At 39.5% G+C, this 26,260-nt stretch overlaps 1 protein-coding gene across 1 annotated transcript in view; it reads right to left on the bottom strand.

Annotated features, from left to right (window-relative positions):
- Positions 1-4,117: 4,117 nt before the first annotated feature.
- The window catches only part of LOC131041481 (uncharacterized), a 93,354-nt gene continuing 71,211 nt past the window's right edge, over positions 4,118-26,260 (bottom strand). The window contains exon 2 of the mRNA XM_057974593.2: positions 4,118-4,313. The gene's annotated coding sequence lies outside the window, so the exon portion shown is untranslated. The remainder of the gene's footprint in view (positions 4,314-26,260) is intronic.

Below are 26,260 nucleotides of genomic sequence, written 5' to 3' on the forward strand. Positions count from 1 at the left end.
AATCAAAATGGGGCTTTTTATTAAAATATTCCAATTTAAATCCAAAATAAAGCCTCCAGGGGAAAATCGTTATAGGTTGGGATTAAAAAATCCCTTCAAAAATCGCTCAAGTGTCAAAATTCGCCCCATAGGGGAAATTCGACCCATGCTTGGATAAAAATCCATGCTCAACTTCATCAAAATGCACATAAAAACCATCCCAGGGGAAAATCGAGGTGAGTTTGGACAAAAATCCAGACAAAATGCACTCATTTTGCAAAAATCACCCCCCAGGGAAAATTCGATGGGTGTCTGGACAAAAATCCACACTCAAAAATCACTTGACTTGAAAAAATACCTCCCTGGTGGAAATTCGACCTCAGTCTGGACAAAAATCCGGACTCAAAAACTCTTCATAATGCTCCCTGTGGAAAATCGATCCCTGTCTGGATAAAAATCCGGACAAAAATCCTTACAAAAATGCTCAGGGGAAAATCGATCCCTGTCTGGATAAAAATCTGGACAAAAATCCTAACTTAGTTGTCACAAAAATCCTGGTGCAAAATCGACCCGGGCATGGAATTATCCTTGCACTCCAGTCCGCACTCCCAGGGGAAATTCGATGGGTGTCTGGATAAATCCTGACACTTAGCCAAATTTTAGCATCTCCAGGGGAAAATCGCTCCAGGTGTGGATAAACAGTGGGGCAAATTAGTGGCCAGTATGGATTCCAGGGGAAACCCATGTGTAGTATGGATTTTGAGTGGGGGAATGGGTTGGGTAGTCTGGAATGTGAGGGGAAAATCACCTCTAGCATGGATTTTGACCCTTTAACCCTTGGAATATGGATTTCCCTTAGGATTTTAACATTTTAACCACTCAAAATCACTCAGCGACTTTAAATTTAACTGGACTTAAACTAATTTTCCAAAAATATGAGCGAAACGCTAGGAAAATATTGGAATAAAGTGCGAAACCAACTTAAATATTACCTTAGGAGTGAGAAAACAACTCCAAAAGGTCTGTGAATATCTTGGCACTTTAAAATCATTGATGCGCGTGTTTAAAAACACGTTAACATTCAATAGGTCTAACACTCAGCAAAACTTAGGATCATTAAAAATATCATCGTTTGCAACTTGATCCTAACACTTCAAAACCCTAGACGGCACTAGGCATGATCAAAACTTCGAGACTCGGGCACGGGAAATGCAAAATTGCCCACTAAGCAGCCAAAACCCTAACCTAACAACACAGAAAGCTGGAAAAGAGGGGGTCCCCGTTAGCAATGGGGCGATGTGTGAAAAGGTCACAACACTAAGGTCCTGAGAGAATTTCCTTCTAATGCCTTCTTATTGATGATGCCATGTTAGAACAAATATATCATGTATAATTATTCATCCTTTGTTTGTTTTGCAAATTAATAAAATCAAGATGGAGGAGGATCGGGCAAGGACAAGGAAGACCTACTCAAGTTCCATCATCATCAAGGACACTTCAAATGTGTGAGAGAGGACTCAAGGTGCTTTTTAAGGTGTTGAAAGACTTCATGTGCTCGAGGAGTTGCAAGATATCCTCAAGATCTTCATCCTACCACATGGAGAAACCACAAGATATCACAAGAAGGATCTTATAAAACTTTAAAGCAATATGAGCTACCAGAGGAGGAGTGACTTGACCGAGAAGGAGGCTTCATCAAACACATGGGAGTCAAGGAGGTACATCATTCATCCAGTACATCAAGGACAAAGGACGATCAATCGAGGTCAGTGCAAAGGAACGTTGAAGAAGTAGATAGTTTCAAAAGAGTTAATCAAAGTTAGCTTCTCAACATCACTAAATTTAGTATCAAAGGAGATATGGGCAATTACCAGACAAGGTGGCATCCCAGTCACTATTCCTCCAGTCAGATAGCTCCACCTCAACATGTCCAGATTCAATGTACCTGACTCACCAATGATGGCACAAACTTCGAGGCACCTACCCCTGCCATCTATTGGTCCACACTCATGAAATGTAATTTTCTCATTGGCTAAAGGGGTTTGTTATAACAAACTCTAATTAGGGTTTTTATCTTCTAATCCTAGCCATTTATTGTAAATCAATCAGAGCCATTGAAATGTAAGGAGCTCTCTATATAAAGCTCTGGCTCTTCATTTGTAAAGGTTAACAGTTAGCTAATAAAGAATAGTGAATAGTTAGAAATTAGTCAATAGTGAATAGTAAGTAAAAATAGAATAGCAACTAGAATAAGATAGGAGGAAAAGGCAAGAAATTGTTGACTAAATTGTAAATGAACTCCATTTTCATTGAAGTTATGGTGAAATGTGTCGTTTCTTTAAAATATGCATGGTCTCTTGTTGAATCTTCATTTTAGATGGTAAATAATTAAATTGAATGAAGTTATTGAATGTACTCACGCGAAACCCGCCTAGTCCAATCACGAGCCTCTTGCTGATTGTAAGTGTGCCCTGCGTGGTCAACTGACATAGAATGAGCTTAATCTCAAGTCGTTACACGTTTATTGTTCATGCATTAACTTGAGTGGTGATCAGAGTCTGATGGTGTACGATTTGAATATATTCGAAGCATCCCTTAGAAGATTGCACTCAGTTGGTGTCGGATTGTTCAACCTGATGGTGAGACCCAGCCCAGTAGGACTCCACCTAGTCGTTTATCCATCTTCTTGCATTCTAGGCCTTAGATTAGATTCTCTAAACCCTGTATCTTTTGCCATTTCTTTATCTTCCAACCAATAGATAAGATTCAAGTTCCAACAAATTAAACGCTCAGGCAGTCGAATGTAAGTCCCCTTGTGATTCCTGCAAAATCACATCATACCACAAAAGCTTATCCACACATAGAGACCCTACATACCAGAACCTTGGAGTTGCCTCGATTGATCCTTAGGCGTAATCTTCAGCATTCAAGGAAACTTTGTTCAAGAGAGGATAAGATACCTTGGTATTTTATTCTATGTTCGCATGTGCATAAAAAACACATCAACGGGTATACAAACCTATAACCAAATCTGCTCTTCTCTGATCTTTTCAATGAATGCAGATGATATCTGTAGAATAACTTCTGATCCCCTTCTATCTGCTATTTCTGTTTTTAGTATATCTGATCTGATTCTCCACAATTAAATGTTCATATCATTCCTTCAGATTTTCTTATAATTCTGATTTAGGTATGCTCCTGAATCTTCTTTTAATGGGAAAGATATTTTCTTCTGTCCCCCAAATAGATTCTTTATTACCCTTTTATATCCCCATTTCTCTAGGAAGTGGTGTATCTCTTTGAAAAGAGAGAAACCTTTTAAAGGGACGTGGCTCTTTGTTACCAAAGCTGCCTTTAAACTAATTACTGCTTCTATCACTGATCACTGCCATTTTTTATTATCTTCCCTACACAAATTACAAATGCTGCCTTCTATATATGCATATAACTTGGGTCCCAAAATAATGAAGGTCGGCTTGATTTTATCTTATAATAAATCCTGTAAGGTTGATGACTATGGGAGTTGGCCTCTATTAGCATTGCCTTGGGTTGGCCCTCATTTAAATAGTTGTTGCAAGTATTATTAATTATTTATTAATTATTTTTATGCCTCTTATACTGGTCGGTCATAACAAGTTAGTTATCTAGGAACTATCATTTATAAGCTGCATTTATTGCTGTGAGGGCTGCGATCTGTAAGGGCAGTGATAATTTATTAAGCTGTGACCCCTTTCAGATTGGCGGGGGCATGACATCTAGGATTTTGCTGCCCTTTGACCAAACCAGATTCTGATGTGTCCTAGTAGTTTCAATGTCTTGTTTGTTTCTCTCACTTCAAAAATTTTATCTAGAAGGCCTCAGAGCCCAATTTAGGATCTTGGTACTTCATGTTCCTTGAAAACCTATTAAATACACATGGTTTTTGGGGACTTGCCAAAGGTATTACTAATGTTGGATAGTCCATAGTTATAGGTTCAGTCTTCAGTCTTGATTTGGCATTCATTGTTGGCCCTGTAACCATCACTCAGAACTAAGTTTTCTATTAATAAAAAATTACTCTTCACCGAATAAAATAGTAAAGTTCAGACAAGCAGATTATGCAATTTCTGGAACCATCACATTTTATCAACTATAACTATACACAAGTCTTTATTTTTTATATAAGACAAATAGATTTAGAAATACTGTTGATAACAATTATCAGGATATAAGTTTTGTTAAAATGCTTCACCATATTATCAAAGTTCTATAATTAACTTGTAAAACTAAATTTACACTGTAGACTATAGCTTTGAGTTAGATGCCCATTAGCTTTGAGTTAGATGCCCATCCACCTCCAACAGAAAACAAAAGATAATTTCAGAAGCAATTTAATCTGCATTCATATTGACATTTGACCATTCCTAAAGCTTATCTGACATATTTGTTCACCGTGTAAAATAGATGAGTAATCGGAGTGCATTTCCATTTATTTGACCTCCTATGCCTTATATTATTCAAATTTCAAACTATATATGGGCAAGACATAGCAACAAAGTGTAGTCATATAATATGATGGACTTAATAAAAAGTTATCAACGGGGGGCACAGCAAAAAGTATGGATCAGAATGAGAGAAAGACAAACATATGTTGTCATCTTTTTGAACATACAATATAAATGCTGGAAATGTAAACTGTATATATTTTTGATGTGTTGGTGCTCCAGTCAGTTCACAGTACTTCTAAAAGATACAACAATGAGAACCTTTAGCTCAAGGGTGTAGAATCAAGTTAAAGGGTCAAGGGAATAAAAATACTGGCACATCAAGCCATCTGGCAAAAGCAGGTTCAACTCTTCTACACTTTAAGCCCTGCAACACGCAGGCAAGTGATCCTTTGAAAGATCTCACAGAGTTAATTGAAAACTTAATTAAAAACTATTGTAAATAAAACTAAACCCTACAACACAGATCTGAACCTAAATATTCTGTCACTAATTCATTGTATGTTAGTTCAGAGTCAAAATGCTATGAGAGACCTAACATTGCAGAAAAGATAATTAATCCACGAATGTAAGTGTTTGCCTAATCTTAGAAAAATAGAGTCAATAAAATGAATTAGTTACATGCAAAGAAGAAATCATTTCCATATGGATTTAACTCATTTTCTCTGAACTGTAGTGTTATAAATCCTCAGATGTGTTCCTATTTAACCTTCACAGACCATGTCTTTCCATCTAACTACTCATCAAATTACCCCCAATATTAAGAGAGATTTATAACCATCACTTAAATAGAAAACTAACTGATCTTTAATAAAAGCAAAACATAAGTCAGCTTAGGGATTTTCGAATTCCCGAAAATATGCAGTAAATGGAGACAATTTGCGAAGAAACAAAGATGCCATATTGATTTCTGAAAATGAAATTACAACCCCAATATATTATAACAAAATCCATATTACAGCTATGTTTTGCCCTCTAGGAGATTTGTATATGGAATCTTGCATCATGTGCTTACAAAAATAGCTTTGACTGATCCTATATTACACAAGTTATCAAACCATATTTATAGCAAAAGAACAATGGTCATCTCACATAGACGTTTGACACTTGTCCCAACGCTTTACAATTTTAAAAAAGCAGTAATCACCTGAAAAAACAACTTTGGAAAGTAATATAGTGAGGCTGCAATTTACATAACTGTCAGGCCTACACTCTCAAGTATCTGCCAAAGCAACCACTAATAAGAGTGCTGCCCCTCACCCAATTAAAAGTCTTTTGTAGTGGGAGGAGACCCAGTCCTTGTCTCTTCCCAAGCTTATTATGTCATGTCCCATTTCCAATCAATCTAAGTCTGTACATATTAGGTATGTTGAAAGATCCCCGATAGATCTTTGCTGTTAACCTGCTGTAATTTTTTTATTTTTAATTTTGTTTTCCTGTTTATTTAAGTTTTTCTTACAGAACTAGACAGAAGTGCAGAAAGGGTTGTTTGTTTTTGTGTTTTTGATTGTTTAATAGCATAGGAAGGAATAGATAACAGCAAATATGAAGCAATACTGAAATAAATGAGGTATACAGCAAAAGTCAGAATTATTGCAAATCGTACCAGGCAGATTTGTCTGAATTACAAAGCCAAACAATGAATCCAATGTATTTCCCAAGCTCTCATACAAATTCAAAGTCAAACTGGAAGATGAAGAATGTTCTCCAACCCCACATACACTGGAAGTGAATACAAGCAATACCCTATACACCACGTGGTGTATTTGCTGCAAATGGCATTCCTCCAGCTGCAATGAACCACGTCTCCACTGGAAAGATGGTAGGGCCACGCTGAAACCCTACTGAGAATTGATGCCTCTGTCCTTAATCACCACACACAATGCCTTATAAGTCCGGTGCCAAAGATTGCTGAGGGCTACGTCCCAGCCAATCCTAATCCTGGGGTTTGCGTCCCAGTCTAGAAATCGCTCTCCAGAGCAAATTCATACAAGTTGTCAAATATGCAAAAGATGATGATAGAATGAAGCTCCTATCCCCTTAAAACCCCTCTCAATTGCAAATCGAACCCTAGTTGTCTCCAAGTGGCATGGTCTAGTGGAAATGTTATAATTTCTTATTTTAAAGTGGTCATGTTACTAGAAAATGACCTTTTTCCTCATAGACAAAAATCCGCTCACTGAATTGCCCTGAGACCAAAGAGAAAGATTTAAAGAATTTCAAGATCTTTCCAACGAGCTATCACACAATAGGGTGCGCATCCAGATGAGGCCAAAAATCCCCTTATTACTCCAAAATGGCTAACAACTTAGCCTTATTTAATTATTAAACGCTAACTTAGGAAATATTAAAAATATAACCCAAATAGCCATAAAATGCCCAACTGACATTACAAACCCTAAAATCATCCTGTCACCTGTCTGTGACTGAAGTCGGAAATCAAGGATTCACTGGTAGTCTCATCCCTAAAATCTAGGGATGCTCCTAAAATTTAGGAAACAAGCCCAATCTCTCTGAAACTGAACCCAAAGAGGCATCTCATGGAGACCCAACCTTGGGCATGATCAAACCTCCTAAAAGGTAGGAACTGCCTCCTAAAAACAAGGAATGTCTCCCAACTGATCAATAACTGCTAGAATACCAAGTCTCCAACACTGAATAACCATACCGGGTCTCTGTCCAACCCTGTCAGCCTACAAGACCCCATAATAAGCTGACTCACATGTCTCTGCTAGACTGAGCTAGAGTGGGGACATGACAGTCCTCCCCTCTCGGAGATGCTTGCCCACAAGCAACTGTAATGCTGGATGCTGTAAAATGCTCTCACCTTCCCAAGTGGCATCCTCTATGGGAAGATCTCTCCATCGAACCAAATACTCTCGAATCACCCGGCTTCTCAGCCGTCGTTCCCTCACCTCAAGAATCTCATCAGGAACCAAAATCAATTTACCCTCCTCATCCATAGGAGGTAACTCGGGTGAAACTGTAATATGCTGTCCAAGGGCCTTTTTCAGGCAAGATACATGAAATACATTATGAATCCTGCTGCCAGGTGGTAACTCAACCTCATATGCAACCTCTCCCACTCGCCTGAGTACCCTGTATGGACCATAAAAACGTGGTTTGAGCTTCTCAGCTCCCCCCCTTTTTAGGGTGCTCTGCCGATATGGTTGTAAGCGCAGAAAGACCATATCATCCACCTCAAATGCTCTCTCAATCCTGTGCCTGTCTGCGTACATCTTTTGCTGATTTTGGGCCTGCTGTAAATTCTCCCTGAGAGATCTCATGACATCCTGGTTCTCCTGTAACCAATCCTGAGCCAAAGGAACTCTACTATCACTAATTGCCAAATCAGTGAAAGATAATGCCTCATATCCATAGAGAGCTCTGAAAGGCGTCATGCCAATGGACATATGGTGAGTGGTATTATAACAATACTCGCCCAAATACAACCAGCGTACCCATGCTTTTTGTTGCCCTGACACATAGTTACGCAAATATCCCTCAACCCACTTGTTGACTATCTCGGTCTGTCCATCAGTTTGAGGGTGGTAACTAGTACTAGGTGTCAACTCAGTGCCTGTAAGCCTGAAAAGTTCCTGCCAAAAGGAACTCATGAACCTGCTGTCCCTGTCACTCACAATGGTCTTGGGAAGACCATGGAGTCTAAATACCTCCCTGAAAAATAACTCAGCCACCTGTGATGCTGTGAAATCCAGTGCAATGGGAAAGAAGTGGGCATACTTTGTTAGCCTATCCACAACAACATAAATACAATCTTTCCCCTGAACCCGAGGAAGACCTGTAATGAAATCCATTGAGATCCCTATCCACTTCTGTTCCAGTATAGGTAAGGGTTGCAACAACCCCGCTGGGTAGGTATGCTCCGACTTGTTCTGCTGACAAGTCATACACTCACGGACATGGCGTAAAACATCATCTTTGAGACCCTTCCAAGAGAATCTCTCACGAACCGCCCTGTAAGTCTTACCATATCCTGGATGTCCTGCTGTAGGAGTATCATGGAGAGCATGCAAAATTTGTTCCTTCAACTGAGAACTCGGAACAAGATAAACCCTACCCTTGTAGTAGATAATATCATCTACCACACTATATCTGTCATCCACTATCAAACCATCCATGATCTCACAAGCATGCTGATCCTTGGAATACTCAACTAAGAGTTGAGCCTTCCAATCTGCTGAAATCTCGCTCAATGAGCAAAGGGCAGCCAATGAAGGTTTCCTAGAGAGTGCATCAGCCACAGTATTATTCTTCCCCTTTATGAATTCGATATCGAAGTCATAAGCCTGAATTTTGCTAATCCATTTTTGTTGTCTATCATTAAGCTCTGTTTGATTTAGGAAGTATTTCAGACTGTTGTGATCAGTTCTTACCACAAATTTGCTGCCAACAAGATACTGTCTGAATTTGGCTAACGCATGCATGATAGCCAACATTTCCTTGTCGTAGGTAGAGTACAACCTCTCATTATTTTGCAACTTTCTGCTCTCATAGGCAATGGGATGTTTGTTCTGCATCAACACGGCTCCTATACCAAATCCTGAGGCATCACACTCTAGAACAAAGGGCTGCGAGAAATCAGGTAGTGCCAAGACAGGACAAGTGCTCATCACCTCCTTGAGTCTATCAAAGACCCCCTGCGCTTGTTCTGTCCATCTGAAGGCCCCCTTTTTTGTAAGATCTGTCAAAGGTGCCGCCAACTGAGAGAACCCCTTCACAAATCTCCTATAATAAGCACACAATCCAAGGAATCCACGTAACTCCGTAATGTTCTGAGGGACGGGCCAATTCTGAATTGCCTGAATCTTCTCCTCATGCACCTTCACTCCATCAGCACTGATCACATGTCCCAAATATAACACCTCCCTCAATCCAAACTCACATTTGGAAAGCTTAGCAAATAGAGACTGATCCTCCATTATGCCAAGTACCTCCTCAAGATGTCTGAGATGATCCTCCCAAGTACAACTGTAAATCAATATATCATCAAAGAACACTAGAACCGACTTCCTCAACTGCTTGTTGAAGATATGGTTCATACAGGACTGGAAAGTAGCTGGTGCATTGGTAAGGCCAAAAGGCATTACCAGGAACTCATAATGCCCATAGTGACAACGGAAAGCAGTCTTGTGTACATCCTCAGCGCGTACACGAATCTGATGGTAGCCTGAACGAAGATCAATCTTAGAGAAATAGACAGCCCCATGTAACTCATCCAACAACTCATCTATGCGCGGAATAGGATATCTGTTTTTTATTGTCTTCTTGTTCAAGGCTCTATAATCAATACACATCCGTAGAGTCCCATCCTTCTTCTTAACCAACACTACGGAAGAAGCAAACGGGCTAGAACTCGGTCGAATGAAACCCATATCTAATAGTTCATGAATTGTCTTCTCAATTTCATCCTTATAAGCTCTAGGATGACGATATGGGGTAGTAATCACTGGCTTTGCTCCCTCCTCCAACTCTATACCATGCTCAAAACCTCTATCTGGTGGCACTCCAGGAGGTATATCACCAAATACTCTACCATGGCGATCCATCACTGACTGAATGTCCACATGAAACACACGGCCATCCTGGGGTGTGGGTGTTTTGGACTTAACCAAACAATGCGTAGCCCAGAGTACATCATTATGCCTGAGGATAGTCTCCATCCTGCGAGAAGTCACTTCCCTAGGTCCACCATCTGAAGCTGCCCTCAAAATCACTTTCTTCCCTCCAGACAGAAACTCCAACTGCATACGTTGGTGATCAATAATGTAACGCCCAATACCCTGTAACCACTGCATGCCCAAAACCACATCATAATCCTCTATAGGAAGCACATAAAAATCATCAGTCAAAGTATAATTCCCCATCTGAATACTAAGCTGTGGAATCCGTTTGGTGCAACCCAATACTGCACCATCTGCCACCTTCACTCCAAAACCACCAAACTCCTCATACTGCAAGCCACGCCTCTCAACTAATTTCTGATCAATAAAGTTATGCGTAGCACCTGTGTCTACCAAGCTGGTGACCCGCTTACCCTTAAGTGTACCTTTCAACCGGAAGGCATGAAACTTAGGATAACTGGAGAGAGTAGCCATAGCTACTTTGGCTGACGCCAACGGCTCAGGGATGTCTAGCTCCAACTGTGTCTGAACCTGCTCAACATCCTCTGTATCCTCCTCAATATCAGTATCAAGAACCTCCTCATCTCCTAACTCAGAAGTCACCTCAATCAAATGAACCTTTCCTTTACCCATGCAACGGTGTCCTGGTTCCCAAGGTTCCTTGCAGGAAAAACATAACTTTTTCCTCCTCAATTCATTCCTCATTTCCTGATTCATCCAAGGGGTTTTCGCTGAAGTCCCTTCTTTGTTCTGGGACGTATTGGCCTTCTATGTAGGCCGTGAATCTCTAAATGGTTTCTTATCTGCCTGATAAGAAGTGGGAACAGTATCTAGTCTCAATGTCACCTCAATAGCCTCCTTAAGAGTTGCTGGTTGGAAAGCACGCACTAGTCCCTTTAGCCTATCCTGCAAGCCCTCAGTGAACAACATCACACTACGTCTCTGGGGCATATCCGGTACCATCACTGCAATACGTTGGAACTCATTAATATAGGCTTCTGCATGACCGGTTTGTCTAAGGTGAGCCAACTCCCTGTAATAAAGTTCTGTATCCTTACGGTCAAACCGTGCAATGAGACGCTCAGTGAACTCAGTATAGGAGTGAACTAAGGTGTGATCCTGGGTGACCAATCCATGGTGCCACCAATCATAGGCAATCCCCTCTAAATGCAATACAGCAAACTGAATAGCCTCACGCTCAGGCATGGGCCTCAATGAAAGATATATGTCCAGCTTGTGGACCCACGCTCGTGCGCTAGTGTCTCCTGTGCCATTATATGGGGCCAATGTAATCTTCCCAGTAGCTCTATTCAAATCATAATTCTGCTGCTGCTGGTGTGGTCTATTACCACGATCTCCCCTGAACCTGGTTGTATCTCTACGCTGTGCACAATACTGGGGAAGAGGGAAAACGTCCCTAACCTCAGGGGGTAGAGCTCTCCACTCAGCTGTGGCTGCTAAAACTGACTCCTGGAACCCAACCTCCGATGGTTCCACTTGTGCTGGTTGTTCACCTGGTATGAATTGAGGAAGCAATGGCCTATTCGTAGTAGGTGTACGATGGCGGTGCCTCCTGCTGGAATGATGGGAACTCCCAACTGAAGATTGGGACTGATGGCTGCGGTGACTACCAGCCACTGAAGGTGACCTACCACGCCTACCTCTGTGTCCATCCATATCCAAACGATCCAAGGTATCTTGTAACCTATCTAATGCCTGGACGATCCTGGGCTGAGTAGTGATAAGAGTCCTCATCATCTCTCTCTCTTCCTCATCCTGATTTCTTCTGTCGCCCACCTGTTCCTCAGCCATGACTGGATTCTGTTCTATCCCAAACTCACGCTCGTACTGAGCTCTTCTGCGTGTGTAATACCTATTTATATCCGCTCTACCCGAATGCATAGAAATAAAGTCTGATTAACCCCACAGGCTGGCAGAATACATGGCTCTGATACCACTGAAAGATCCCCAATAGATCTTTGCTGTTAACCTGCTGTAATTTTTTTATTTTTAATTTTGTTTTCCTGTTTATTTAAGTTTTTCTTACAGAACTAGACAGAAGTGCAGAAAGGGTTGTTTGTTTTTGTGTTTTTGATTGTTTAATAGCATAGGAAGGAATAGATAACAGCAAATATGAAGCAATACTGAAATAAATGAGGTATACAGCAAAAGTCAGAATTATTGCAAATCGTACCAGGCAGATTTGTCTGAATTACAAAGCCAAACAATGAATCCAATGTATTTCCCAAGCTCTCATACAAATTCAAAGTCAAACTGGAAGATGAAGAATGTTCTCCAACCCCACATACACTGGAAGTGAATACAAGCAATACCCTATACACCACGTGGTGTATTTGCTGCAAATGGCATTCCTCCAGCTGCAATGAACCACGTCTCCACTGGAAAGATGGTAGGCCACGCTGAAACCCTACTGAGAATTGATGCCTCTGTCCTTAATCACCACACACAATGCCTTATAAGTCCGGTGCCAAAGATTGCTGAGGGCTACGTCCCAGCCAATCCTAATCCTGGGGTTTGCGTCCCAGTCTAGAAATCGCTCTCCAGAGCAAATTCATACAAGTTGTCAAATATGCAAAAGATGATGATAGAATGAAGCTCCTATCCCCTTAAAACCCTTCTCAATTGCAAATCGAACCCTAATTGTCTCCAAGTGGCATGGTCTAGTGGAAATGTTATAATTTCTTATTTTAAAGTGGTCATGTTACTAGAAAATGACCTTTTTCCTCATAGACAGAAATCCGTTCACTGAATTGCCCTGAGACCAAAGAGAAAGATTTAAAGAATTTCAAGATCTTTCCAACGAGCTATCACACAATAGGGTGCGCATCCAGATGAGGCCAAAAATCCCCTTATTACTCCAAAATGGCTAACAACTTAGCCTTATTTAATTATTAAACGCTAACTTAGGAAATATTAAAAATATAACCCAAATAGCCATAAAATGCCCAACTGACATTACAAACCCTAAAATCATCCTGTCACCTGTCTGTGACTGAAGTCGGAAATCAAGGATTCACTGGTAGTCTCATCCCTAAAATCTAGGGATGCTCCTAAAATTTAGGAAACAAGCCCAATCTCTCTGAAACTGAACCCAAAGAGGCATCTCATGGAGACCCAACCTTGGGCATGATCAAACCTCCTAAAAGGTAGGAACTGCCTCCTAAAAACAAGGAATGTCTCCCAACTGATCAATAACTGCTAGAATACCAAGTCTCCAACACTGAATAACCATACCGGGTCTCTGTCCAACCCTGTCAGCCTACAAGACCCCATAATAAGCTGACTCACATGTCTCTGCTAGACTGAGCTAGAGTGGGGACATGACATATGTACTTGTGTTTTCCCTATTCCTATTTGCTGTATGTTTTCCTTTCCTGATTCTTTCAATCTTTCAATTCCACCCTTCCCTTCTTCCTGTTGAACTTTCAGACTTTCCCTTACTACCATGCCCATTGCTCTAACTCCAACGCCTCATCCTATAAATTGAGTCTTATGATATGGCCAATAACCATATCCCCAATATTTCCACCTATGTTACTATTGAAAAGCACACAGTTATACTGAGAGTGGGGGGGGGGGGGTGAATCAGTATAATGAAACTTTTTGCCAATTCAATATTTTATATGATAGAATCAATCACTGAAAAATAGTTATGCACATGAACACAATAATTACGAGTGGAAACCCAATGCGGGAGAAAGCCACTAAAATGATGTTATATATATATATAATTCTTCTTTTACAATTGTTTGTGAGCACCAACCCACTAGAAGCACCAACCCCCTAATTTTGTTTTGTGAGCACCAACCCACTGGAAGCACCAACTCCCCAAATTTTTGTCTGGAAGCACCAACTCTCCAAATTTTGTTTTGTGAGCACCAACCCACTCTATGAAAATCTGATTATATTTTGCACAGCACCTCTACACACAGCACTTTCTCTTCATTACACTCACAGATTCTGCATTATATTCCACACGTACATAAAGGTCTTTTATTTTTCACACACCATACTCCGTTTCATACACCTCACACCTAACACAATTCTCAACACATAAAACAAACTCTCAGATCTGTGTATATTTTATTGGCATAATCTTCTTCTGCACATCTCCTTTTCAACACTGATTTACTATGGCATATATATCTTTTGTTATGCCCTTTCACAAAGGAATGTGTCCCTTGATTTTAACTATAACTTTTCACTAGACGTGACTTTCACAATGTAGAGTCACTTCCATACTCCGTTTCATACACCTCACACCTAACACAATTCTCAACACATAAAATAAACTCTCAGATCTGTGTATATTTTATTGGCATAATCTTCTTCTGCACATCTCCTTTTCAACACTGATTTAATATGGCATATATATCTTTTGTTATGCCCTTTCACAAAGGAATGTGTCCCTTGATTTTAACTATAACTTTTCACTAGACGTGACTTTCACAATGCCGAGTCACTTCTCTTAGAAGCCGTTTTAACATGGACAACTCAAATTGCACCTTTTATCATATATTAATCAGATTCGTTAATATTTGTATTTGACTTTTATTAGACGAATCATATTCTAATCGACTTCATAAACTCTGTCTTTAAATAATCACATCTCTTTAATTTATTAAACAAATCGTTGATGTGTGAAAAGTACAAACTGCCGCCACCTTTGTATAAATCACATCTCTTATCTTTTACACTTCGTGTTTATTAACAAATTATTCTTAATCGCTGCCACCATGATTTTGTCGTAACTTTGTCTTTTAATTACTTATTTGTTTTCTCTGACTGCTGATTTAATCATGTTACTCCTCATTATCCTTCTACGTAGGAAGGCTTTTGTCTTTTGGTGGGACTTCTAGCATAAGGAGGTGGGCCACACAAATCTTGTCTTGTAGTGGAGAATTCTTTCATAAGGAGGTGGGCCCCATAATAATGTTTATTAATTTTAACATTTAATTGTACCTCTTACTAATCCTTGGTAAGTTACGTGACAATCATCCTTGCTGACTTGTCTCTCCTTTTCTTTTTGACTTTGTTTGACTCTCTAATTAATATCGCTGCCCAGAGCTTAGACATATTAATGTATGATCAAATCCCATTTCTCTTCTCGTCTTAATTCACCCTTTCTGAGAATCGACTGTGTATAAGAATCACTGTTCATAACAATCATTGTTTCATACTTTGTTTAATATATTTTTTTATCTGAGTCACTGTAGAAAATTGTCTTCATTGACAAATATAGTCTGTATGCATTGCCTTCAAATTACCATAATCTTACATCCTGAAAGCTTTTCTTTTAACTCCCCCAAAATTATCTTATTGCTTGATGTCTTAAATCTGGAAATGCCTAACTGCCTCCGTTTGCCAATATACTGGTTTATGGTAAGTTATGTGGCAATCAATATAACTATCTTAACTTGCTGCTGTAATCTCTGAAAATGAATTGTTGATTATAACTTGTGGCTCTTTCCACAAACTTTTCTAGGCTATTGTCCCTGCTGACTTTTCTCATTTTTTATCGCTCCATAGTACATTGTTTATATTTGCTGATGGTAAGATATTCTGGAAATGTATTATTAATATTCTGGACCCGTCCTTTTTTGACATCAATGACAATACTTTCATCAACTATTCCCCTTCTATCTTCCTAGCACATGTCGCTTCTAGTAGTCTGTTTTTGGCACCATTACTTTCAAAGTGGAATCATTTTTCCCTTGATCACTATTCAAATTTGAAGTTGCACGTATACATGGTGGTCGACCTGTTTTGTTAGTGGAGGATAAAGAAAGAGAAAATGTTTTCATCCAAGATCATTATCTACATTTAACCAACATTCCTTTCTGGTAGAGGAGCACCTACTCATCGGATGCCTCATGAAGGCTTTTATCATGACGTTTTGTTTTTGTGTTGAGACAAGATTGTAATAAGGTCCTATGGACCATTTTATGTCTTTTCAATCCATTTGTAGTCTTTGTCAATCATTTCAAATCAATCGTAAGGCCTTTGATGCCAATTGTTGTCATAAAGACCTATACGGTCCTAGTTGAGTCAACTATGGTCAAACCACTCAAAATGTGTCCCAAATGAGTGGAAATGATGTAGTTGGTCTTATATTGTCTATTTTAGCATGTATTAGGGGTAGGCATCAAGTTTGAAGTCATTTGGTCAAGTATGGAAAAAGTTGCTAAAAGTTGCTTGACAACTTTTACAACTTTCTTATGTAATTAAGTTTACTTTGAATCCCAACAACCCAAATCAGTTGAAGTTCGTTGGGAGAGGTTGGGAGGATGTTAAATAGCCTCATTTTGGTCTAAGGCAGGTGGTTGATTCTTTTTGTACGGAGACAAAGTGAATTCAATAAGATTTTGAAGCTTTTTCCTGCAATTTTTCTGCAACATTGCTGCTATAACTTTCATAACTTTCTCGTACGGATGAATTAGGAAGTGAGACAGGTGCCATTTGAAAGCTAGCTGAATCACCTTTCTTTTGATACCACTTTTGTGGCATTTTTTTCTAAAAATTGTCCAGAAACCCTAGTTTCATGGGTTTGGACTGAAAAATGTAAATAACTCGCCATTCCTTTGGGTTCAAAAGGCCAAACCTTAGGGAATGGTAGATAAGGGAGTTCTCCAGATGGGTTTTTGTCCATTTTTGCAGGGTTCAAGTTTTGAGGCACTTTTGAGACGTTGAATCCCTAACATCTCCATGTGTTAGGCGCAAGAAGCATAGGTAAGCTGAAGGGTTTGGAGTATGGTGATAAAACAAAGAAGTATGATGCCAAAACCTGTGAAATCCATCTATTTTGGCCATGCCCCTTGTTGGTGTCTGTTTTATCATCTACCAAACATTAGGATAGGATACCCTAAGGCATTCTATCCTCTCCTGAAAAATCACTACTGATTCCAAGGTCCATATGTGCGAACAAGCGATTTCAGTGGAATAGCTTCTTGGGTAGTGTATGCTGAAAATCTCAAGGGGACTTACGTTTAACAACTATCTTTGAACAGCTGGACTTAGACGGATTTAGCAATTTTAGGCTCTTTCTTTTTTTAGATTTTCTGGGATTTAGACTTTCAAAAGGGAAAAAGGGATAGGGTTTAGGAAAGCTAATCTAATCCTACGAACTCCAGAGACAGTATCAATTGGATGCTCTCGAGAAACCAAACTTTGCTTCGCCACACTAGGGACAACTACACAAAGCCGGTGCAATCTTCAATGGATTGTGCTTATGATTAAGATATTGGGATGCACGGAGGATGGGCTCAAACTAACTTTACACGGTAAAATGGTAATCATCCATTTACCAAAAGTATGAGCGGAGATACACCATCAATTGACACTTATCAAATCCTTCATTCAAATTAACAACAATGAAAGCAAATCTAGATTAATTTTAACCAAGTGTTGAGGAAATTGAAACCATACAAATCATTCAAACAATAGTGAATACAAAGCAAGCGTACATGCAATATATCATTTGGAAATGACCTTACGCAACAATACATCAAAACCTCACACTCTCCAAATGAGAGGTAGCCTTATATAGTTTTTCAAAAATAAATGAACGGTCGAGATCAAACAGTGATCAAGGGCCCAGATTGAAAGCCACAAACCCTAATTAGGGTTTCCCAAAACAAACTACCCTCGACCAATGAGAAAATTACATTTGGGGCACTTGTCCTTCTTGCTAAATATGAACCATCAATGAAAATAGAAGGTTGTTGCATTGTGATGTGTGCCCTTCTAGAAGCTTCTGGATAAGTCAGGTTCATCGAACCTAGACATGTTGACTTGGAACGATCTGATTGGTTGGAAGATGATGATGCGCCACCTCAATGTGTTGGATGTCTTCCTTGAATTCTCCAATTTGTGTCAAGAAATTGTCTTAAGTATGGAAATTTGATTCCTTCTTGTCACCATTTGATTCTGCTTGGGAGCTTGTCTTTTTTAATTTCTTCAGGAGATGAAATCCTTCAAGAAGTTGGAAATTTATTTAACTTTTCCATATTTTCACCACGTCTGAGAACTTTTTCTTTCTTGATGCCTTGAGATTCTTTCAAGTGCCTCGAATTTGGAGAAGAAATTTCTTCGCGAAGTATTTCTCATACTTAGCTAAATTTTGGCCCTCTCTATGCTCGGACGAACCTTGCTGGTGGTCCCGTCTCCAATTCTAAATTTGGCTTGAAACTCCATTTGTGTTTTTTGTGACGATCCTACCTTCAGTTGCCAATTTATGTTGCGCGGGAGGATGGTAAAAGCTCTAGATAACCTCTTGCAAATATGAAATGATGGGATCAAGTTGTTCAGACATTCCCTGTGATCATGTCCTCCCTCTCAATACCCTGAAATTTGGAGAAGGATTTCTCCTTGCCTTCATCATAATTGAGGAAATTGGAATTTTCTCTGTGAAACATTTCCCATACTTAGCCAAATTTTGGCTATCTTCACGCCCGGATGAACCTTGCCCGTGAGCTTGTCCTCAATCCTCCGTTTGCCTTAAAACTCTAGCTGCGATCTCTATGATGATCCCACTTCTATTTCCTCCTGCAACCTGTAAAACCAAAGGAAAATAAGTTAGAAATCTATCTTGGATTAAAGAAAAATCGAGGCTGCGAATGGCTAAGTGTTTGGAGATTTCATTTCATTTTCATACTTAACCACAAAAAATGGATTTTCATATGTAAATTCTTCAATCCTAAGGATAACTGTGATCACAATCCAACAACAAGTGTTATAACCATCTTACTTAGTCAATAAAATGATTTTCCTTCACTAAGAATTCGAATAAATCCACTAAAATCATTTTCCATGACTGAAAAACTCAGAAAATGCACAATCTGCATCGTAAATTCAACTTCACCTTCGCATAGATAGAAGTTTCTCAGAAAAGTCAAAAAGAATTAACAATTCTCCCTTATACCAGCTGGCTTCACTCCAGAATCTATGAATCTTTTGTCAAGAAGCTTGATCAACTACAAGTAATATCACAATTTTCTCCACATGAACTCCAATCTGCAAACACTTCTTTATGCTCTACTTAGCTAAAGAATTTCGAACTTCTTGGTGTAAGAATGAAGTTACAAATGATGCATTTGTAATGAAGTTGAATTCCTAATTAGAAACACGCAAAAATCATCCAACTCATGTTTCTAAATCTAACTCAAATCTTGGGAAAGTGTTGTCATCTTCTTTAGTTCGAAAATCCTTTACTTGTGCAAGTTTCTAAATTGCTTTTAGTTTAATAACTCGAACTAGGCTCACAAAATAGTATCTTCCAAAAGTTTCTAATTTGGAACTCAGTCTGAAAATCATAAATATCTTCTTTCCCATTTTAATTTTGAGTTTCCATTTTAATTTCCCAGCTCATTGATCTTCAAAAATCTTAAATTCCAACTTTCTAAATTGATTGCAAGTTTGATTTTTTGGAAGATTTGATGACATCACTCAATTTTTTATTGACTTTATTTGACTTCCAAGAGTAGGGCGAAGTTTTTTTAGTGTTCAACTTCGTGCTTGGGCGGACATTTTTTTGAACACCTCCAACATGGCATCTTGGCGGAGTTTAGGAAGGACACCAAGGAGGGTGGAGTTTTCAGCTCCCTCTTCTTGGCCTCTTTAACATACATGGCGGACTTTGCTTGGGCTTCAACTTCATGGGGTGGAGTTTGGGAAGACCTCTACCAAGCATGGCGGAGTTTTGGGACACCTCTACATGGCGGACTTTGAGCATTCCCCATGATAGGGCGGACTTCTATGACATCTCCACAATAGGGCAGACTTCTATGACATCTCCACCATAGGGCCGACTTTTGAGACATGGTTACCAAGGGCGGAGTTTGAAGGCTTCAACTTCACTATGCATGGCGGACTTTTGATGACCTTACCATCTTCACCAACAAGTTTGGGCGGACTTTGGAGAGTCCACAAGATATGGCAGAGTTTTGAACATATCACCAAGGGCGGAGTTTTAACTACCTTCTCAAGGCATAGGGCGAAGTTTTGAAGCCTCTCCAAGCAGACTTTAGGAAGGTCTCCTTGAGGGCGGAGTTTGATGTTACCTCAAGCAAGGCATAGGGCAGAGTTCTATGCTCCCTCTTCATAGCCTCTCCAACATACATGGCAGACTTTAGACACCTCTCAACATGGCAGACGTTTGGTCTACCTCCCAACATGGCAGATTTTTGGTCTACCTCCTCAAGCATGGCGAACTTTCATGAGACATCAAGGAGGGCGAAGTTTGAGATGACCATTCCAAGGCGGACTTTAGGCATCTCTCAACATAGGGAGGAGTTTGGAGAGACCTCAACCAAGGCGGAGTTTTAGGCTTCCACCAAGGAGGGCAGACTTTGGAAGACCTCTTCAAACATGGTGGACTTTGAGCAATCTGAGGGTGTGAGATATTCATCTGAAGTTGCTCCTAGGGTTGGCTTCATCCAGAAGTTGACATTGTGCTGATTGGAGATTTATTTTCAGATTTATTGGCATAGCTGAGGGCATATGTATATGGCAGACTGAGAACATCATACAAAGAGTTTATTTGCTGCTACAGTGTCGTGAACAGTGCGCGTGAACAGTGCACATGAACAGTGCACTACAGTACCCATGAATAGTAAACACTACAGTACTAATGCATTTTAGAAGAGTTAATCTACAGAAATTTAAAGGGGTTTGAAGAGCAATTTTCAGATTGTTGGAGGCTACATTTACTGCTGTTAGTACCACTCATTGGCATGTGGGAATTACATGTATGTATGACAAGTGTTTGTGTTAATGACAATCTGCTGTAAGTGCATTTTGGTCTCTAAGAATGCATTCCAAATCTTCGTAGAAATGTCTAACAGTTGTCTAATCTGCTGTAAGTGCATTATGTCTAACATTCAACATTGATCAGCCACTTAGCTTTCATGCCAACTGTTTGCTTAAATGCCTAATGGCTGTAGGTGTGCTTTGGGATGCATGACAAGTGTTTGTCTTAATGTCTACTAGCTGTACTAGTTAATTTCAGTCATTTCATGTGTGTGTAAGCTCTAAAACAGCTAGCATATCATTTCTATAACAACTTTGCATTGTTAGAAGCTTTCCATAACTTCATTTGCAGCCTACAAACCCAAAGAAAACAAATAAGAATTCACTACAGCGGCTTCAAACATTGTATGCCAAGTGTTTGACAATATTCCTTGGGGGTTCAATAAGCGAAACAGGGTCAGATTAGCCAAGGGATACTACAGTGGTATCAGAGCAGTTTCCTGCCAACCTGTTGGGTAGATTGATTCAGCTAGTTAATTATGGTTACTTCAAGTACCAAGAATCAGTGGAACCAGAATATGAAGCAAGTGTATTCCTCACTGGAAAAGTTAAAACAAAACCAAAAGACGCTGGATGAATTGATTTCACACCCTGCAAAACTTGATAGAATTGCTTGGTATATGACATCTATTTTTAAGGATAAAAAGGTGAAACTTGAAGAGAATGAGGTGATTATTGGCACTCAAGAAGTTGTTATCAGTCATGATAACAAGTCTGATTTTCATGACAGCAGCCTTGCACTTGGCATAATGATGATTTGAAAGTCATGGAAAGTTCAGAAAGTGTTGTGGGAGTGACCTTGAGTATTGGCACTCGTGATACAAATGTCAAGAATGAGGATTGCATGGGAATTTTGGCTCATAAGAGTTCTGATCTACATGACAGCAGTGATGAAATTTTGCATCAGCGTGAGAGAGCAGTGACTAAACATGTGCAAGATGCTTCTATTGAGTTGCCGCATGAAGGTACTCGAGATTTGGGTACTAATGGGGTAATGTGTGATGTGGATTCATGTCATTTAGAGTCTGATTTTTCAGATCAGACCTTAGAAAACAAGTTTGAAGATTCATGCTTTGGCATAGGATCCTGTTGTGACGTTTTCACACATCACCCCATTGCAAATGGGGACCCTTGCTTTTTTTTGCTTTTTAGGGTTTGTTTTTGGGTCTTTTAGGGTTTTGTTAGTTGGCTTTTGCATTTTTGAGTGTTGTCGGGGAGATCAATAGGATAGCAAGTCCGGCTTGAGTGATGTCCTGATCCTGAAATTTGGCTAAGTCTGAATGTCCTGATCCTGAAATTTGGCTAAGTCTGGAAAGTCCTGATCCTGAAATTTGGCTAAGTCTGGAAACTGAAAAACCTCAAAAAACTAGATTTTGCAATATAACTCCTGGAGGTCTGAAACCACTCTCAAACATCCTGAAAGTATATATGGAATATAACTTAAAGTATAAGAAATGTCACTTATACTTAAATGTTATATTCCATAAAAATTATCCTGATAGAGAGTTCAAAAAGTCAAATTTCGCTCCTGTCCTTCACTGAGGATCCAGAGCGAATTTCGCTCCTGTCCCTCTCCAAGGGACCAAGACAAAGCGCTCCTGTCCTTCACTGGAGGACCAGAGCGATTTTCTTTATATACACATTTTTTAGACCTTTCTTAGACTTGAACTCTTATTCATGGCATGTAACAAGATGATATCTTCCTTAGCCAAGACATTTCATGGTGAAAAGTGAAGCATTTTGGCCTAGAAGACAAAATTCGCTCCTGTCCCTCACTGAAGGACCAGAGCTTGAATTTCAAATTTGCATTGTTCTTGCAGGATCAAGACAATTTTATGATTGGAAGAGATCAAGGAGGGCATGTTTTGTCCATTGAATATAATTTGAGTGGTCCACAAGCAAGGAAATATACCAAGATGACAAAAGGCGCTCCTGTCCCTTGCTGAAGGTCCAAAGCGATTTTCTAAAAAGTGCAATTTTCTTGCAAGGACGAAGCAAGTTTTGTGATTGAAACGAATGAAAGAAGGCATTTTTAGCCCGTTGAAGATAGTTTGGAAGGCTAACAAAGGACAGATAAGCTTGGATTTGCAAAATCACTCCTGTCCCTCTCCAAGGGACCAAGGCAAAACGCTCCTGTCCCTCTCCAAGGGACCAGAGTGAAGTTATCAAAATTCATTATTTTTTTGCCTTATTTTAGCAAATCGCACTAGATGCCAAGTTCGCCCAAAACTTCGAAATATTTTAAAAAAAATTTAATTAAATTGGCATTTAATGAAAAGCGCATAGCATTTAATAATTAATTTTGAGCCTTGGAAAATCGTTTTTTTTTATTAATTGAGGCATTTCGAAATTAATTATTATTAAATTAAAATTTAAAAAGAAGAGCGCTTGAGGTATCATTTTTTATTGCTTAATTAAGTCGGCCTTCTCCTTTTATTAATCTTTGTTTATTTTTTCCACCAAGTCGGCCTATGGAGAGATGTAGAAGGTGAGCGCTCTATATATTGGAGGTGTTGTTTCACAATTCAAATCATTCAATCATCCTTTCAAGTGCGAAATTGGAGAGCAATTTGAGGAGTGAAATCCAGAGGAGTGGAGCAAATTTCTACTAAGTGTGGAAGAAGCTAATGGAGGGCGAAATTCATCTTGAAAGCTATTGGAGAGGCGAATTTCTAGCTAGATTGGAGGATAATTTCCAGATTTTTTGAAGACATTTGAAGGCGAATTTCCAGATTTTTGAAGAGGAAGGTGGAGTTCTTTTCCAAGCTAAAGGAGGTGCATTTTATCCAAGGGAGAGCTTTGATCTACACTTTGCCTAGCAAAATTCATCTATTTTTACATCATTTCTTAGAGTTTAAAACTCAAGAGGAGGTATGGCGAAATCATCTTGACACCCTTATTCAAGGTTTGATTTTTTAGACATTTTTTGGAAAAATCTAAGTATTACATGGTTAATTAGGAAATGATAACTCAAGATTTATCATGAGGTTTCCTAAATTAAAATCTTGAATCTTCCTTTTAAAGTTTAATTTTTAGATTTCAAGATATATTACTAATTTTGAAATGTTGTGTAGGTATCAAGATGGCGACTCCAAAGCCCGGAGGATCTACAAGTCGGCAGGTTCTCATCAAGGACGATCAAGCAAGGACAAGGACGACCTTCTTCGATCCAGCCTAGCATTGACAAGGGCGACCTCCTCCAGCCTAGCATCGACAAGGATGGCCTTCTTTGGACTAACGTCATCAAGGGCGACTTCTCCAATCCAGTATTCCAAGGCGAGGTACAACAATCATCCTGCACATCAAGGACACAAGAAGTTAGAACAAGGGTTCGTTGAAGAAGCAGATAGTTCCAGATGAATTAATTAAAGCTAGCTTCTCAACAACATCAAGTTGAATATCTACCAAGTTACAAGTGTCAGACAAGGTGGCATCCTAGTCATCACTTCTCCAATCAGTGTGGTCCACCTCAGCATTTCCAGATTCAATGTACCTAACTCATGGAAGGTGGCACAAACTCCGATGTACCTACCCCAGCTATCCATTGGTGGAATTTTCTAGAGAGGACATGTGTCCAAGCAATACAATTTTATCATTGGTCAAGCACTAAATGTTATGTAATAGTTGTAACAAACCCTAATTAGGGTTTTCATTGTTGAATCTTGGCCATTGATCTCGAATTGATCTAAGCCATCGAATTGTATTGAGGGCACTATATAAGCCCTGGCATTTCATTTTGTAAAAGCAATAGTTAGAATATAGTTGGAAGCAGTTAGAAGACAGATAGAGAGTAGTTAGAAGGTGATTAGCTAGTTGATAGAATAGCAATTAGAGTAGAGTAGAGAGAGAAGGCAAAGATTGTTGCCAAGATGTTGTTGTAAAAGACTTGTAACTTCATTGAAGAAATGGTGAAATTTATGGGTCGATTCAACAATTTGCATGGTCTTTATACTTCTCATATTTGATTTCATGTTATTAGATGAGTGGAAGAAATGTGCTTGATTGATGGTGAAATTCGTATATCCATACTACTAGCAGTTTGTTGATTGCAGACTTGCCTTGTGTAGTCAACTGGAATCATTCAGCTTAAGCTTAACTTCAGTTGTCGCTTCTTCATTGATATGCATCAACCTGATGGTGTCTATGCCTATAGTGATGATTTGAACATCATAAAGCTTTCCTTCGAAGATCGCACTAACCTTGTGGAGATGGTCCTGTGATGTCAAAACAAGACTTAGTTAGAATTTCATCAAAGATCATTCATTGCTCTTACATTCTTAGTGTTAGGATTAGATCCCTTCCTCGCCCTCGTCTTTTTTCCTTTTTTCAAGTCAAAGCTAGTAAGATCCTGTGTTCCAGCAATATTCAAAGCAGATCAGAAGTTCAGGCATCAAGTGTAAGTCCCCTTGTGATTCCAGCAAATCACATCATACCACAAAGAGCTTATCCACACGTAGAGACCCTACATCAAAGAACCTTGGAGTCATCCTGATTGATCCTTTTTCGCAACATCTTCAGCAATCAGAGGCTTTATTCAAGAGAGGATAAGGTACCTTTTGGTATTTTATTCTGTGTTTGATAGTGTACAAAATACACGTCAACAGATCCCAGAATCATGAGTTGGATGGCCATGTAGTTACATTGGAAGTGGAAGTGTGTGAAGATATTGTCATAACAACAACTTCTACCTTGCCAGTTGAGCCATCCTATGAGGTACATAGCAGCAGTACCTTAGATATTGATGTGTGCACAATTGATTGCATGCATGATGTTGTTGATCACGAGGTGAGTGATGTTGATTCAGTTTCATACCATAGTGCAGATTTGGGTGGAAAGAATGAGTCACAGGGGTGTCATCATCTGGCTGGGCAATTGAAGGTTAATGATGATATGATTGCTACAGCTTTGGAGCATTTTGATGTCGCTTGACAAATGTTGGCAACCTTTGGTTGGAGTACTCCTGAGACATATGAGCACGGTGATAGTAGCCTTTCCCTAGCAGAGTTCCATGCACTCCGAGCAGCTATTGGGATAATGAAACAGAATTACTTGCAGTTACTTGCTGATAGGGATTATCTTCTCGAGTGGGATTGCACTTGCTACGATGCACTAAAGGGAAAGGAGGAGGAGGCTGATGAGCTCACCCATGAGCTTGAGGTGACCATGGACTCGTTGGAGAGCGCTCAGTCAGCCCTTCATAAGTCACAGTCACAGGGTGAGGAACTTACCGTGGCGTTGAGTTTAGCACAGTCTTCACCATCTGTGGATACAGTTGAGTTTCCTATAGCATCACTTGGTGATGAGTTTACACCCACGGGTTGTAGT

This window comes from Cryptomeria japonica, chromosome 7, assembly GCF_030272615.1.
Source record: "Cryptomeria japonica chromosome 7, Sugi_1.0, whole genome shotgun sequence".
Taxonomy (NCBI): domain Eukaryota; kingdom Viridiplantae; phylum Streptophyta; class Pinopsida; order Cupressales; family Cupressaceae; genus Cryptomeria; species Cryptomeria japonica.